The 15,496-nt window shown below is 36.6% G+C and overlaps 1 protein-coding gene across 5 annotated transcripts in view; it reads right to left on the bottom strand.

The window, feature by feature from the left end:
* LOC150105383 (lisH domain-containing protein ARMC9-like) overlaps positions 1-15,496 on the bottom strand; it is a 694,238-nt gene that overhangs the window by 28,346 nt on the left and 650,396 nt on the right. The window lies entirely within an intron of this gene.

Below are 15,496 nucleotides of genomic sequence, written 5' to 3'. Positions count from 1 at the left end.
AAAAGTCAATGACATTATAAAAGGGACACACTCCTAAACAAAAATAGGCTAAATAGCCATAAAATTAATATCTTCCAGAACATTTTGCCACATCCTGATATTTATCTTCTATTGAGTCCAGTATGAAGTCCTTATTTTTCTATCCTTGCAGACAATTTCACCACATGCTTCACTGATTGAATCAATTGATGTTTTTCTATGAATATGCCACCAAGTCTCCAATGTCAGTTTTCTTGTCTTCAAATGCTTTTATTTTTTCTATTAGTAATATTTGTATGGTTGAGTCTTCTGAAAGCAGTTCTAATTTTATTTTTTTAAAACTTTTTTTAACACTTTTCTTTCCAATATGATAATCAGTTTAACTTGCTCAAAACTAGAAAGTATTTTACCTTGGGTATAATAAATGTTAAAGATACCAAACTATTTTAAACCTGGTTTTACTCCATTTCCCAAAGTAGCAAACAGACAAACAAGTCAAAAAAAGTTTCGCCTGCAAGTGTTGCAAGTCTAACTGACCCCACACGTAGTGCAAGACCAAGGCAACTCATGGTAAAAGTAGAATAAGCTCTGATCACTAATCTTTCTAACTAAGCATATCTCCTGGAGGAGTTGTATGATGCTTTGTATTAAAGGCAAGGGGCCACTACCCAGACCGGTTTCGACCTTTATTGAGGTCTCATCAGTGGGAGCCAGGCTAAAAATACCAAGATTTTAGTAATACAGGGCTTATAAGTATTTTACCAGAACAAGTTACCATAAGGTGTTTTAACCTTATTAAATAAAAATTTCAGGAGGAGATATAAATGTAGAAAGTATTTTACCTTGGGTATAATAAATGTTAAAGATACCAAGCTATTTTAAACCTGGTTTTACTCCATTTCCCCAAGTAGCAAACAGACAAACAAGTCAAGTTTGCGCCTGCAAGTGTTGCAAGTCGAACTGACCCCGCACGTAGTGCAAGACCAAGGCAACTCATGGTAAGCTCAAAACTACATGGTGATCACTTCCTATTTTGAGCCCACTGAAGCAGTGTGAAGTTATTGCTATTATTATTATATGGGCACCTCCATGGAATCAGAAGACTCATCATGGGAGACCCAATCTATCCACACAATCATCATACCTCTCCTTGAACTCATTAACAGACAAAGCACTCAAAACTGACTTTGGCAACTCATTCCACTTATTCACCATTCTCCAAGCAAGAAATCTAGTCTTCACCCCCCCCATCACTAACCACACCTTTATTCAACTTCCAGAGATAACCCCCTTGTTCTGGTCCCTCTAGCCAAGTGCTAAAACATTTCCCCTGCATCTATCCTATAAAACCCTTTAAGCAACTTAAATGTTTCTATCATATCCCTTCTTTTTCTCCTATCAACCAACTTCTGCAATCCACACACATATATACACACACACACACACCTTCAATCTATCCTCACAAGGAATATTCCACAGGTCACTCACCATCTTGGTCACTCGCCTCCGAATCCTCTCCACTGCCTCCTCATCCCCAAGAAACCCAGGGGACCAGACTTGAGTACAGTAATCCAGATGTGGGTGTATCAATGCCTTATAAAGAGGAATGACAACTTCCTTATCTCTACTTGTAATCTGTTCTTCAACAGCTAAATAACCTTATGGCCTACCTTAGCAATATGTCCTCTAAACTTTAACTCTCTGTCTACCACCACCACTAAATCTCTAGCTTCATCTATTTCCTGGAGTACAGTTTCATCAATGTGATAAACAGCTAGTAATCTATATATTCCAAAATGCATAAACCTACATTTCTCGACATTAAACTGACACCCAGTAATTTTTGTCCATACTGACAGCCTGTTTAAATCATCCTGCAAGTTCTCCACATCACCTTGATTAACTATTACTCTACCTTTTTTGCATCATCAGAAAACAACTGAATATTTCCTTTCAGGTTATTTCCTATTTCATTTATGTACAAATTAAACAGCAATGGTCTCAGCACTGAACCTTGTGGCACACCACTAGTCACTGTTTTTGCATCAATTCTGCCCCTTCATATACCACTTTTTGATATCAGTCCAGCAGCCACCCTCTTATCCATTTAAACAGTGTCATATCCATCCCCATTTGTTCTAATTTGTGTAACAATGTTCCATGTGGTATTATGTCAAATGCCTTTGCAAAATCATCATGTAGCCATTTCCTTTATCCAACTCAGCTGTTGCTCTATTATAAAAAGTTAGTAAATTACTAAGGCATGACCAACCCTTCACAAAGTCATGTTGACCCTCATACAGTATCATATGTTTATCTACCCATTCTTGAATTCTCTTTGTTAGCAATTTTTCTAGTTCTTTTACCACCATGCCTAAGATATTGATTGGTCTATAATTTGCTATAGAACCTTCCTTATGCAAAAACAATTATTTTGTCCTCTTTCTACTCCTTTGGAACTCTACCAGAGCTGAGACTTAAATTAAACAGCCTAGTCAAAGGCATTGCCATTTCCCTCACATTCTCACAAAACCCTGGCTGATATCCCATCTAATCCCACAGCTGTATTTATGTTGAGTTCTGCAATATCCTAAGAACCTCCAATTCATCCACCTCTGTTCCCACATTAGTGTCTGTCACTAGGATGATATACCCTTGCAAAGTGGTCACTTAGTAACCCAACTATTTTGTCCACTTCTGTCTCCTTGTGATCGTCACTAAGGTTAATCTTCCTTAAGATTAACTTTAGATTAGATTCTTCTCATAATCTAATTTTGCCTTCCTTGCCTGAGCCTTGTACTCTTCATGAGTTTGCGGGTCACATTTCTCTTTATATACCCTCCACAACATTTCCTTCTTCTTCTGCAGCTCGTTCTCAATGATATTACTCATCCATCTAACTCCTAAATGAAACATCTAACTCCTTACCCTAGGTATACAACTTAATACTGCTTCCTCTAGATACCCTTAACTATACCCCACTTGACTACTAGCATTCTTACCATGCAATGTTTTATGCAATGGCACAGATTTAATCTTCTTCCTAAGCATGTCATAATCATCTGCCTTGTAGTTCCACAAATACCCCTTCTTGATAGAATATTCCTCATGGCAATGTTTTCATCTTGGTTATGGAAAGCTCTTCTGATGCTATGACCACGTCCAATACTCTCGCCCACCCCTAATCCCCTCCATCACATGCTGTCTTAAGTAATTATCACTCAGCAGGTGTGTAAATTCTATTTCCTTCCTGCCATGTGATCTTTCTTCCTTTCAATCTATATCTCCATAGTTGAAGCGCCCAATAATAATTATTGGGCGCTTCAACTATATTAATTAATAGAATGCTACTAATTTGGCATTCTACTATTAATCTCACACCACATTGCTTCAAAACAGAATAGCCACCCTCCCACCTGTCTCATATTCTTTTGGGTTGCAATTAATCTGCCATCATCAGCGGTACTATTCCCCCATCCTATCTTCTGTATCATCCCTGAAAATACTAAACCCTTCACATTCAATCCCTGCAACTACATCATCTGCTGTTAGCCAAGTCTCACTAATGCATGTAAACTTCAGGCAAGGTTGCACTAACCAGTGTCAAAACCTCTTTCCTCTTCTTCCTGATACTTCTGGCATTAGTATATAGAAACTGCAGCAACCCTTTAGACCCCGACCCACCTTTGCTTTCTGAATGTATCTATTTTTCTATGTAAAGTTATCTGTGTAAAGAACAAAATAAGACCAAAGGGAATTAACTCGCTCATTGTTCAAGAAGAGATGTGGAGGTAATGAAACCAAGAGAAATGCCAAAGTTCCGGCATGCCCTTTGAAAATTGTTTACAAATCCCATCGCAGGTGACCTTCAAGGTCAATATTGAAAGGGCACGGCAGGAGTCAAAAGGAAAGTTCCGTAGGCAGGATTAAGGAGGTAAAGAGGGGAAAGCAAGATTTTTTCGTGAAAATTCGAGAACCGTTAAGTAACGTGTTATTATCCAGGGTTCTCATAACTACGTGCAAGGCTTGCACGGGGACATTAGGGGTCCCAAAAACTTAATCTAAAGTGCAGGAGCACTGGTGGTTAAAAGGTTTGGATCTGAGATGAAAAGGGCTTCTTTTTTTTATCTGGCGTGATCCATCCACGAGAGATCAAGTGGTGCCGTTAGTTCCGGAGGGGAAGACGGAGATCCATCCACTGAGAGCCACTCAAGTTGTAGCTGTAGATAGCCGGAGGCGATAAGTCAAGGAGAAATCTTGCCACAGTGGTCCCAAAGCTCTGCTGCTCTGTTGAGTAATGCACGCCCTGACCTACGCAATTCTTCACCGAGCAGTACAAGACGCCGGAAAGCCTACCCTATATCCTGCTAGCTGTTGAGACTACTCAGCGGTGCCCTGTGGTTCCAAGAGAAAGATTCCAAAAACACAGAATGGAGGAGAGAACCCTCAAGCACCAGAAAAGGAATAAGAAAAGGAAGATACATGCAAGATAGGAGGAGACCCATGTGAGTCCATCTTTTCATTAAATGTCTGTGAATTAAGTGAAAATTCCCTATCGAACTGTTAAGTTATCTAACTTAAGGAGGTAGTTTTAATGTGTGAGCATTACTCGTAAATGTGTGTAATCATTGACAAATGAAACGTGAGCGCAGTTAACTTCCTACGGAAGAAGTTGGGCTATTGAATTTCTTTTGATAACTAAATGTGTGCTTGTGATAATTCTTGTTGTTGAAGTATTTACCTGCTATCATATTATAGGAATGCTTAGAACATAAATTGTACCAATGTAATTATCAGTGCTTTAACTAAGTGTTTAAGAGAAAAATAAGATTCTGTTTTTTATATATATATATATATATATATATATATATATATGCGTATGGTGCCTGAATGAAGCTAAGTTACGACTGATATGCGCACCTAGGAAATCTATGATATATGTGAAATTTCCTAATAGTTGTGATATAAAATAGGCTTATCGGAGATTTAATTAAGTGAGTGCGAGAGAATATACTAGGAATCAAATTTAAGTGATCATTCAAGGCTAAAAAATAGTCTTCTGTGAACCAAACTTGTATTTTCATGTAATGTGTATAATTATTAGACCAGTAATTAAACTTGTTTGTTTTGATTATTTAAAGCATTGTCGGATCCAATCTTTTGCAATGCACTGATCCCAAAAAACACAATTCGGACTTGCAAACGGGAACCCGAAGGCTAGAAGTGATTTAAGATAGGTAGCGAATATTTTGGCATGACTGCAAAAACTGTGGCGAGGATAAGATATAGATAATTCTTGATCTACTATGAAAGCGTTCTTTTGCCTATAGGGAACTTAGGGGGTGTAGTCATCAAACAAATAAATATCTGGAGATCTTGAGAAGGAATACTTAAGGTAGATCAATAAAGATAAACAATAAAAAGATATTAACAGTATATGTACAAATTAGAAGTAGCAAGTAACCAACTATATATATATATAATATATATACATTACAATGGCGCAGTCTACATTTTACACACTCACTTCATGGGTGCCTTCACACAGTCACTCGTTTCCACTCTAACTGCTTAAGTTTTCTTGAATTTGCACTTTAGCATGCTATGAACAAAGCTCTCTCCAGATTCCTAACAACATTACCATTCAGATGCAGTCCATCAGCATTGTACAAATCCTTCTTTCCATCAATAGAGACCACAGATCCACAAATTCTAAATCATTCTTTTTGCACATATGTATAGCCTCATTGGCCATCAATGCCCTCCTCCTCCTCAGTTTGCCTCCATAGTGTCTGGAGAGAGCTTTGTTCACCAAGTATGCTTAAATGCAAATTTAAGGAAACTTAAGCAATTAGAGACTTACAATCTTCACCTTCTCGCTCTTCAGTTTTGCCTCTTCTAACAACTCCTTTACATCCTCCCTCACAGAATACTTCTTGCCTCTCAAATCATCATAATTCTAATTACAGATATAGACCATACTGGTCTGTTCCAGTCTCATTATCCATCTAATATCCTTTTTTTTTTTAGGTCTACCCAGCCTTCTCTTTCCAATTGGTTTATACAGATAACAATTGTATAACGTGGATGTTAGGTTCCATAGAAATGCCACGTTATATAAATTGCATTATGCAAGACTCAGATCACATAGAAAAAAGTAGGGTTATGTTCCAAAATCTTTTTTTTTTTTTTTAAATTATATAAACAACAATGACATATCCAACAAAAAAATATTTTTATTATATTTTTACTTATAGAACAGTTTCTTAGTAGTATTATCCGATTGTATTATTCCATTTGATAAGAGATAGTATTATCACCTGGCAAAACAAACTTTATAAACAGGTTGGAGGAAATGCAATGGGCTCAACTCTCTCACTCCCCAAATTTAGGTAATTTTTGTTTAGAAAATGTTGAAGAAAGACTCTTAAGTTTTGAGCAAATCTGGCTATGCTATATAGATGACATTTTCATATTTGGAAGAGCAACATAGAGGTACTATCCTTTCTATAAAAAATTAATACTTTGCAAACTGGAATCAAAATTTCCATGGAGAAATAACATCAAGAGCAATATCTTTTTTTAGACATATTCATTGAATGAGAATCTGATGCCTTGCTTTCTTCTTCTTCTGGCTACTGTAATTGAACTTTTACAGTATTAGAAGATGCTATACATCACTCTTATCTATATGCCATCAATTGGGAAAATATGGAATTATAAAATTCTCAGTATTTAGTGCATGTAAGATTTGCTCTTCCAAAGTATCTCTTCAACCACAATTGGAAACTATCAAGTAAACAACTCTATTAGATAGCTATAACTACAGAAGTACTATTTAAAAAAGTTTCTGAGTATGTAGCAAAGATTTTGAAAAACTTCAAACTCACTGCACCTTCAGAGTGACTGACAAAATCCACCATCTACAAAATCCACTACCTTTACCAAGTTCCCTGTTCCTGCAGCTTGTCTTATTTTGGTGAAATGGAAAGATCAGTTAAAAAAATGTATTTCAGAAAAACAGAGTTATATTCACTTTAATAAATCTCATAAATCATATGGTTCAAAATGGAATTGACAAAATTAGCAATAGGATTTAATGGGTAACTGAAAGATTTTTAACTTGGTTAAAAAACTTTCCTAAAAAGACTTTAATAAAGGTCGAAACTGGTCTGGGTAATGACCCTTTCCATAATGCATAGTCTGTAAGGATATATATGCTTTGCATTATGGGATACTAAGGCAGTTGGTGTGAAGTCATTATCCTCTATATACAAGTAGCCCAGTCGTGAGGTGCAAACTTTGTTTGCTTGCACTTGGATAAAGGATGAAACCAAGAATATAATTTCTTGGCATCAAGCAAACAAAGTTTGCACCTCACGACTGGGCTACTTGTATATAGAGAATAATGATTTCACACCAACTGCCTTAGTATCCCATAATGCAAAGCATATATATCCTTACAGACATGTATCAATCTATGCATTATGGAAAAGGTCATTACACAGACTAGTTTTGACCTTTATTTAGGTGAAAAAGTAAATGGGTGCTCACAGGGCTGGTTTTATCATTAAGCGAACCTGGGAAATCGCCTAGGGGCGCTAAGACTATCAACTCGAAGGCTATAAATATCCACATGTGTAGGTGTATATGTGCTTGTGTGAGTATGAAAAAATATAGAGAGAGAGAGAGAGAGACAATGTATAGGGGCTCCTAAATTTTCTTTGCCTAGGGGCATCAGATACTCTCGGACTGGCCCTAGGTGCTCATCATAGGCCTAGAGCAGTTAGTATAGGGGTGCAAGAGAGCCTGATAGTATTAGGAGAAAGAAAAGACAAATATGTAGTATAAGAGATAGAGAAAAGGAATCGGCACTTTTATATCATCATATAGCAAAAGGCTATCAATTTTCCATTTTTCACCAATCTCACATAGATGAAAACAACCAAAAGACCAATTGAAAGTGAAGTGCAAAGATGACTGATATCTAAGTTGTTAGCCTTATCTCAGTTAACAGCCTTGAATTGGCCTTCTCTGCCTGGGATTGCGCTCCAGTCATCCCTGCAATTGACCATAAGACCACATTGAATTAAGAGGATGGAACCATTTAAAAAACCTCTCATAGTAAAAATTGACAAAATTTTATCTCTCCCTGATGAATATTGAATAATGTGGGTGGTATACACCACTAGTCAAAAATTTGATACTCTTAGAATGCTTCTTTCTAAATACAAAAATCATCTGACTGAACAATAAAATTTCCACAATACAATACAATATTATAAACTGTTTGGATGTCATATTGCTGGTTTTCAAATCCATGTTTCTTTCTATCCTTCCATAAATGGTATTTTAAATCATTAATTATAAAAATCAAAATTCTCTTCCCATTGCTGACAGGTGGTGGGTACTGCAAAAAAAACCAAAAAAAAAAAAAAAAACCTATTCTGTTGTAAGTAATGGAATGCCCAACACATCACATAATCTCTTCCAAATAGACAGCAGCAGAATGCATATTCTACTGTTTCCAACTGGTAACAAATGTCACAGATTGGATCTCCAATGTTAAAGTAACTCCATTTGATGGTATTGACTGGAAGGGGGGGGGGCACATGCAATTCTCCAAGCAAAATCCCTCTTGTTAGAATATCCTAGGAACTTCAATAAGTTATAAAACAAAGTGTCGTTTTCAGTACCCAACTGCAGAAGTTTGTGTCGAAAGAGATTAAAGATTTCTTTATACCAAATTTTACTTTTTTTAATGGAAAGAATGTCGATGCCATAGTGTTGTACCAGTCTTAGAGTTAAGCACAGAACGTTGTAGTATTCAAGAACAAACTCAGTTTTTGTTCGAACTGCATAATAATTTACTTCAAACAAGGGAAAATGAAAACCCAGGTAGTACAGGAGAAGGTTTGCACATGTGTGATTGGTCTGCAATATTTTATGGATTTTTGAAGTTTATTGCTTAAATAGCAGAATTTTAAGACTGGGAGCCCAAATCCTCCATGCTTCTTTGACAGTTGACGAAATTCCTTTTTAGCTTCTTGGTATCAGCTGCACTAAAAAAATTACACATGCATACTATATAATTGCTTTTCTTCAGCTTCTAATATTTATGTACAACTGAGCAGGAAAGTTTATGGTTTTATAACTTTAGAAGAAAAGGAGAGGGGCCCTATTTTCCAGTCTTCTAACATTTCAAAGTTCTTGTATATAAGTTCTTGGACTGATAATATTGGGTAAGTGGAGAAGGGAATTCCAAGTATAATGAGGGGGTTCTATTAATTAGACAAGACAAAAACTTTTAATTTTGTCTTGTCTGCATTAGTAATTAATCCACTGATCTTGCTGAATTTTTCCAAAATATCAAGAAAGATGTATTTGGGATTATTATCCTTCAAAATGTCCAATACATCATCTGCATATGCTAACACCTTATTTTCCTTCATAGTTGATGGAACTGTTATTCTTCAGACAGCACGTGCATTGTTAACTTCCTGTAAGAAAGGTTTTCAAGAACCAATGCAATGAGCAATGGACCAAGAGGGCAACCTTGCTTGACTTCTTTTTTTGAATTTTGACCGGGACTGATAGGAACCCATTAACTAGGAGGCGGGTAGTTGAATTGGCATAGGCTCCTTTGATAATGGATAGTAGTTTTTTACCCATGCCAATTTGCTGGAAGATGTGAAACAGAAAGGGATGCTGTATTATCAAATGCTTGAGTAAGTTCTACTGATAGCACTGCCATCAACTGCTTTTCATATTAACTAAGCAGAGTAGATCAAGTATCAGAAACAGATTAAATTCTACTGCTCGGCCTGGAACCCCATACACCTATGTGCTTTTAATTATGTGTCTCATTCCTACTTTGAACGTGTTATTGATAATGCAAAAAAATATTGTAGTCAATATTAGATAGAAAAATAGTTCTCCAGCTGCTGATTAAGGTGTGTTCTCTATTAGGATTTGGAATGAGGACGGTATGGCTTGTTACAAATTAACTTGGTATATGTCCTACTTGGTTGGCCGAGTGGTTAGCGTATCCGCTCTCCAGCCAAAAGGCTGTGGGTTTGAATCCTGCTGTGGGCATGGATGTTTGTGATTGTCTGTGAAAATACTAGTGGTGGGTGGTAGATGCCGTTAGTGTAGATGATGATGTAGTTGCGGTTCGTTGTAGTTGGTGGATTGAGTGATGGAGACATAGAGTTGTCAAGTAGGTGTCCTCCCCCTGATGAGTCTTTGGACTCCCTGGAGGTGTCACGTAATAATATGTCCTGTTGAGAGAAAAAAATTAAATAGTATAAAATGGAAAGAATAAAATCCCAGGCCTTGTGGTAAAGTTCTACTCCTTGATGATCAGGTTTTGGGGATTTTCTTGTCTGGCATTCTTTATAGGCTGTGGCAACTTCAGATGCTGTAATGGGTCTGTCAAGCCCATCTTGGATATGTACAGGAAAGCCATTAATGTTTCAATTATAATTTCACACAGTACTGTTGGCTTCGAACAGATTTCTGTAGTGTTTTTGAAAGGAGTTAAGGATGTCTTGAGTGGTGGACATGTCTTCACCATCAATGCAGATTTGAGTGATAGTTCTTTCTTTGAAGAATTTAATGAATTGCCTATTGAAGAATGCGGTTAAAGGGCTGTTTGCTAAGTGCTGCTGTATTCTTATCTTAAAATTTCTTTCTTCTACTTGATTCTGCCTTTTCACTTCTATCTCTATGTTAATGTTTCTAATGGTGTTGCTACAATCTATACCATTGGGTTGGTTTGCTATGAACCAGCTTCTCTCTTTATACAGGTCTTTTAACTTTTTTCTTTTGAGGAAATCCCATTCCTTTCCCCATTCAATATATTTTAACCATATATCTCAGTTCCTAGTAACGTTATTCCAATTTCAACAGACGGCCTGGAATGCGATTGAAAAGATCAGTGGAAAATTTGGTGGAAGTTACCATGGTCGAGAACTGATCTCTACTTGTTCCATGCAGCAGAATTTAAGAACTGAATTATGACCTGCCATATTGATGTCCAGATGTTTTATCTGAATTATCCTATTTATAAGGGAAGAAGAGATATAAATTTGATCATGATTCGATCAAGATACTAATACCTTGATTTATGCATGTGTAAGCGCCTGGAGATTAGGATTGCGAATCCTCCATATGTCTACTAGTTTAGCATTGTCGCGACATGTTTTCAACTGTGCATATCTCACTTTTCCACCCATGAAGTGTCCTCCTATTTTGTGTAATGTGGGGATTCTCCAGCTGTTATGATGTAGTAGGCAATGTATAAATACGGCTTCAATTCCTAGAAGAATTTTCCTCTAACTGTTCCACTGGATGAAGCATAAACATTTATAAACCTCATTCCACATCCCTGTATTTCCAGTCCATTGCCAAGATTCTCACTTCTGCATCCCTTTGGATATTACAGAATGATACAAGGAGTGGGACAAGAATAAGAACTCCTACTCTAGCCCTGTTAAATCTTCCAAGGCTCCAATAAGAAACAAGTGGATATCTATCTGTTAAAGTTTTCATATCTTTATATCTGCAGAAGTATGTTTCTTGGAGGAAAAAAACCTGATATTATGGCATAGCATAAGTGTCCACACTGTTTCTTGTTTAATTTGCCTGTGGAATCCTCATACATTTAATGAGGCAATGCAGAAAGGAGATGCTATGATTAGTGAAGTGTCCCTGGTAAGTCTTTAACTTCTAGATTACCTGATAGAAACCAAAACCTGATATTATGGCATAGCATAAGTGTCCACACTGTTTCTTGTTTAATATGCCTGTGGAATTCTCGTACATTTAACAAGGCAATGCAGAAAGGAGATGCTATGATTAGTGAAGTGTCCCTGGCAAGCCTTTAACTTCTAGATTTTTGATGAACCTGATGAGGTCTTCAATTTGTGAAAGAGCAACTGTGTAGCACTGTTCATGTAAACTGGTTTCAGTTTTTTACAGTTGCTTTCCATTATTTCAATTTCATGCCTTTCATTCTTGATTTGGAAGCTAGTTATTCTCTTTTCATGTAGATGATAATTGCACCGAGAAAGCTTTGAATTAGTAAACTTTATTATTATTTCATTAACTGAATCTCTTCCTTTTCCTTTATCATGAGATGGTTCTTCATAGTCCATAAATTCTTCAGCCTGAAGAGTTTTCATTTGATGATCTGCAACCTTCTCAATCTTTACATTTTTTATTACTTCTTTTTCTTTTAGATGTAGTTCCTTTTTTTAACAACTATTTTAATTTTTTTTGTTTATCCTCAAATTTTTTTATTAATTTATGTTTCCTTTTTGATAATCTTGTCTGCATATTAAGTTCTTTCAATTGTCTTCTTGCTTTTCTGTTTCTTCTCCAGTTGCTTCTTGTAGAACAGTTTCACGTGTTTGCATTTCATCTTGTATCTGTTCAGTTGTTATACTAGGTTCGTTATTGGTAATTTCAACTGATGTTGTTCCTTCCATATTTGACTCGGAAAGAGGCTCCTACAGTTCTAGAAATTTGGGGCTAATTTCTAGCTGATTTAGTTGTTCACTTTTTTGTGATTTTACCAAGTTTGTTTAAAAGTGCCGTCTTTACTGCTAGACTGAATTAGAAGATCTCTTCATTATGCCTCACTGATATATACAGTGTTCTAATTGGCTCTACCGGTGCTTCCACTTTTTCAGTGAATGTTCTAAAAGGACAGGTGTTAACACGGTGTTCAGAACTTTTGCATTTCTGACAGGGTTTGAGGCACTGATTAGCAATATGTGCGAACTCCTTGCAGCTGAAACATTTAGATTTGGGGCAGTTACCAACCAAGTGATCATATGAATCACAATGCATACACTGCCTTTGTACTCCAGGATAGTTTACCACAATTTAGGTTGTATCGATGTTGACAAAATTTGGTATAGGCATCTTCATATCCATTGTGAAGGTGACATCACCAGAAAACCAGTTTGGATCTTCATCTGATGAACCATTTTGTATATTACTAACTTTACCCCATTTCGAGAATGTCTGCATGAAAATTTCATTACTGTTTTCTATATAATTCATTGGAAATCTTTTGATTTTTACTGTTTAACCTGGCTTCCTACCATTACAGGAACAACTATGCTGTCTTGAAAAGTAAAACACTGTAATAGTTTGCCCCTTGTTCCCACATCTTTAAAAAAAAAAGTATTTCCCTCTACCATACGGGGTGAAAGAATAAATCTTACTAGCATCAACTATCTCTTTTAAAACCATAGTCCCCCATCTCGCTTCTTCAGATCCTGGAATTTCAATTCCTAGAGCTTGCACCCTTGGAGAAATTGGTACCATTATCTCAGGTGGGGAAAAAGACTAAAAACCTGTGTGTCTGATTGCAAGAAAAAAAAAGCTTTTCAGTCGTAAGATTGAGAATTAAATAATCCTGTAATATAGAAATAATACTATACCACCAGCAAATGCTCTATTTGAGCTGTTATAAAATGGTGGCCATGATACCGCTAATAGTAATCCAATATTGCAGATATTAACTGCACTACCAGCAATCTTAATATTTACTTAAAAAAAAAAAAAAACAGTGCTAGTTGGGGGGCAAAACTACCATTGGAACTAGTTAAATAAAATCAAAGTGAAAAACAAATAAAAGAAAACCAAAGTACTTATCCTGCCGAAACCTGATACGTCATTAGCAGGAGCCTTACCCAGAAGTGATACCAAGGTTGAAGTAATGCATAAGTTATATTTCCAATACAAGTACCTTAAAAGGCATCACACCTTATTACTAAAATACACTGGATTAGAGATATATGTTTGAAAGTTTTTTTAACTTGTTATAATATAAATTTGACTGTGTCAGTTGGTAGGTCCTCTGGAAATGTCTGAACAAAATGGGAATTCCAAAATACCTAATCAACTTAATAAAAAAATTATATGAGAGGAACACAGCAACAGTGAAGACAGGCCAAAATATCTCAGAATGGTATAATAAATTTAGTTTAATCCTTTATCCAAGTGTAAGAGAACAAAGTTTGCACCTGAAGTATCTTCAGGACTGAGGAAACTCGTGGTAAAGGTTGACCAAGCTCTCATCACTACTACCTGTCTTAGTATCCCCATAATGCAAAGCACATCTCCTTGCAGACATGTATAATGCTATGCATTAAGGGAAGGGCTATTACCCAGACTGGTTTCGACCTTTATTGAATGTTCAAGTACTGGTCAAACTCCAAAAACTCAGCGTTGGTCGCTCAGTAACAGGCTCACCCTGCCACTGAGAAGAACTCTCAGCATTGGCTCTACCCCATGGCAAGCTCACCCAACTACCGAGCAGAGCCGGTCATATGTCATCTGAGGGGTAACAGCAACAGCTATGCCTCAGTTATCTTCATGGGCTACAGCATTGCCATTCATTACCCCCCCCCCCCCCCCCAGGATCTGGGTGATGAAAGATATTGGAAGTTTTTTCCACTAGGTTAAACTATAATAAATTTAGTTTACTCCTTTATCCAAGTGTAAGCAAACAAAGTCTGCGCCTGAAGTATCTTCAGGATTGAGGAAACTCGTGGTAAAGGTGGACATCTTTCTCTAAATCCAGAGTAATCTAATAATAAGGTGAGACACCTTTTGACAACTCGTATAGGTAAATATTACTTCTCCATTACCTCCACCTTAATATCACCACCTCTGGTCTGGCTTCCACTGACGAGATGTCAATAAAGGTCAAAACCGGTCTGGATAGTGGCCCTTCCCTTAATGCATAGCATTATACATGTCCACAAGGAAATGTGCTTTGCATTATGGGAGATACTAAGACAAGTAGTGACGAGAGTTTGGTCCACCTTTACCTTGAGTGGCCTCAGTTCTGATGATACTTCAGCCGCAAACTTTGTTTGCTTACACTTGGATAAAGGATTAAACTAAATTTATTATAGTCTAACCAAGTGGAAAATAACTTCCAACATCTCAGAATGGTTTAAGATAGAAAGGGGTTAGGCAGGGATGTATCCTGTCTTCCAACCTGTTTTCAACTTCTATAGTGAATTCATAATGAGATGGATGGAAAGGTGGAATCTCAATTGCAGGTAAGAAGATAAACAACCTCAGGTATGCTGATGATACTGTACTTATAGCAAGCAATGAAAGAGAACTGATGTCACTTATTGGGAGAGTAAATGGGAGAACATTAAATATGGACTTAAAATTAACAGAAATAAGACCAAGAATATGACAATAGGAAAAGAAGAAACATCTACTCATAGCATCAACTTAGAAAAAGTAAAACAATTCATATATCTTGGAGTCCCGATAGATAATAAAGATAGTTGTCATACTGAAATAAAAATAAGAATTGTTATGAGAGAATTGTAAGAAATATAGAAATATTTCTTACACTACCAAATATAAACTAGTGAATACTCTTATTTTCCCAATCATTCTCTATGGTGCCGAATCATGAACACTTGGTAAGAGAGAGAGAGAGAGAGAGAGAGAGAGACAAAGAGACATTTGACAG

This window comes from Typopeltis vanoorti, chromosome 6, assembly GCF_054136105.1.
Source record: "Typopeltis vanoorti isolate ZY-2024b chromosome 6, IOZ_Tvanoo_1.0, whole genome shotgun sequence".
In the NCBI taxonomy this organism is placed as follows: Eukaryota; Metazoa; Arthropoda; class Arachnida; order Uropygi; family Thelyphonidae; genus Typopeltis; species Typopeltis vanoorti.
This window is presented reverse-complemented; position numbering and strand designations above follow the sequence as displayed.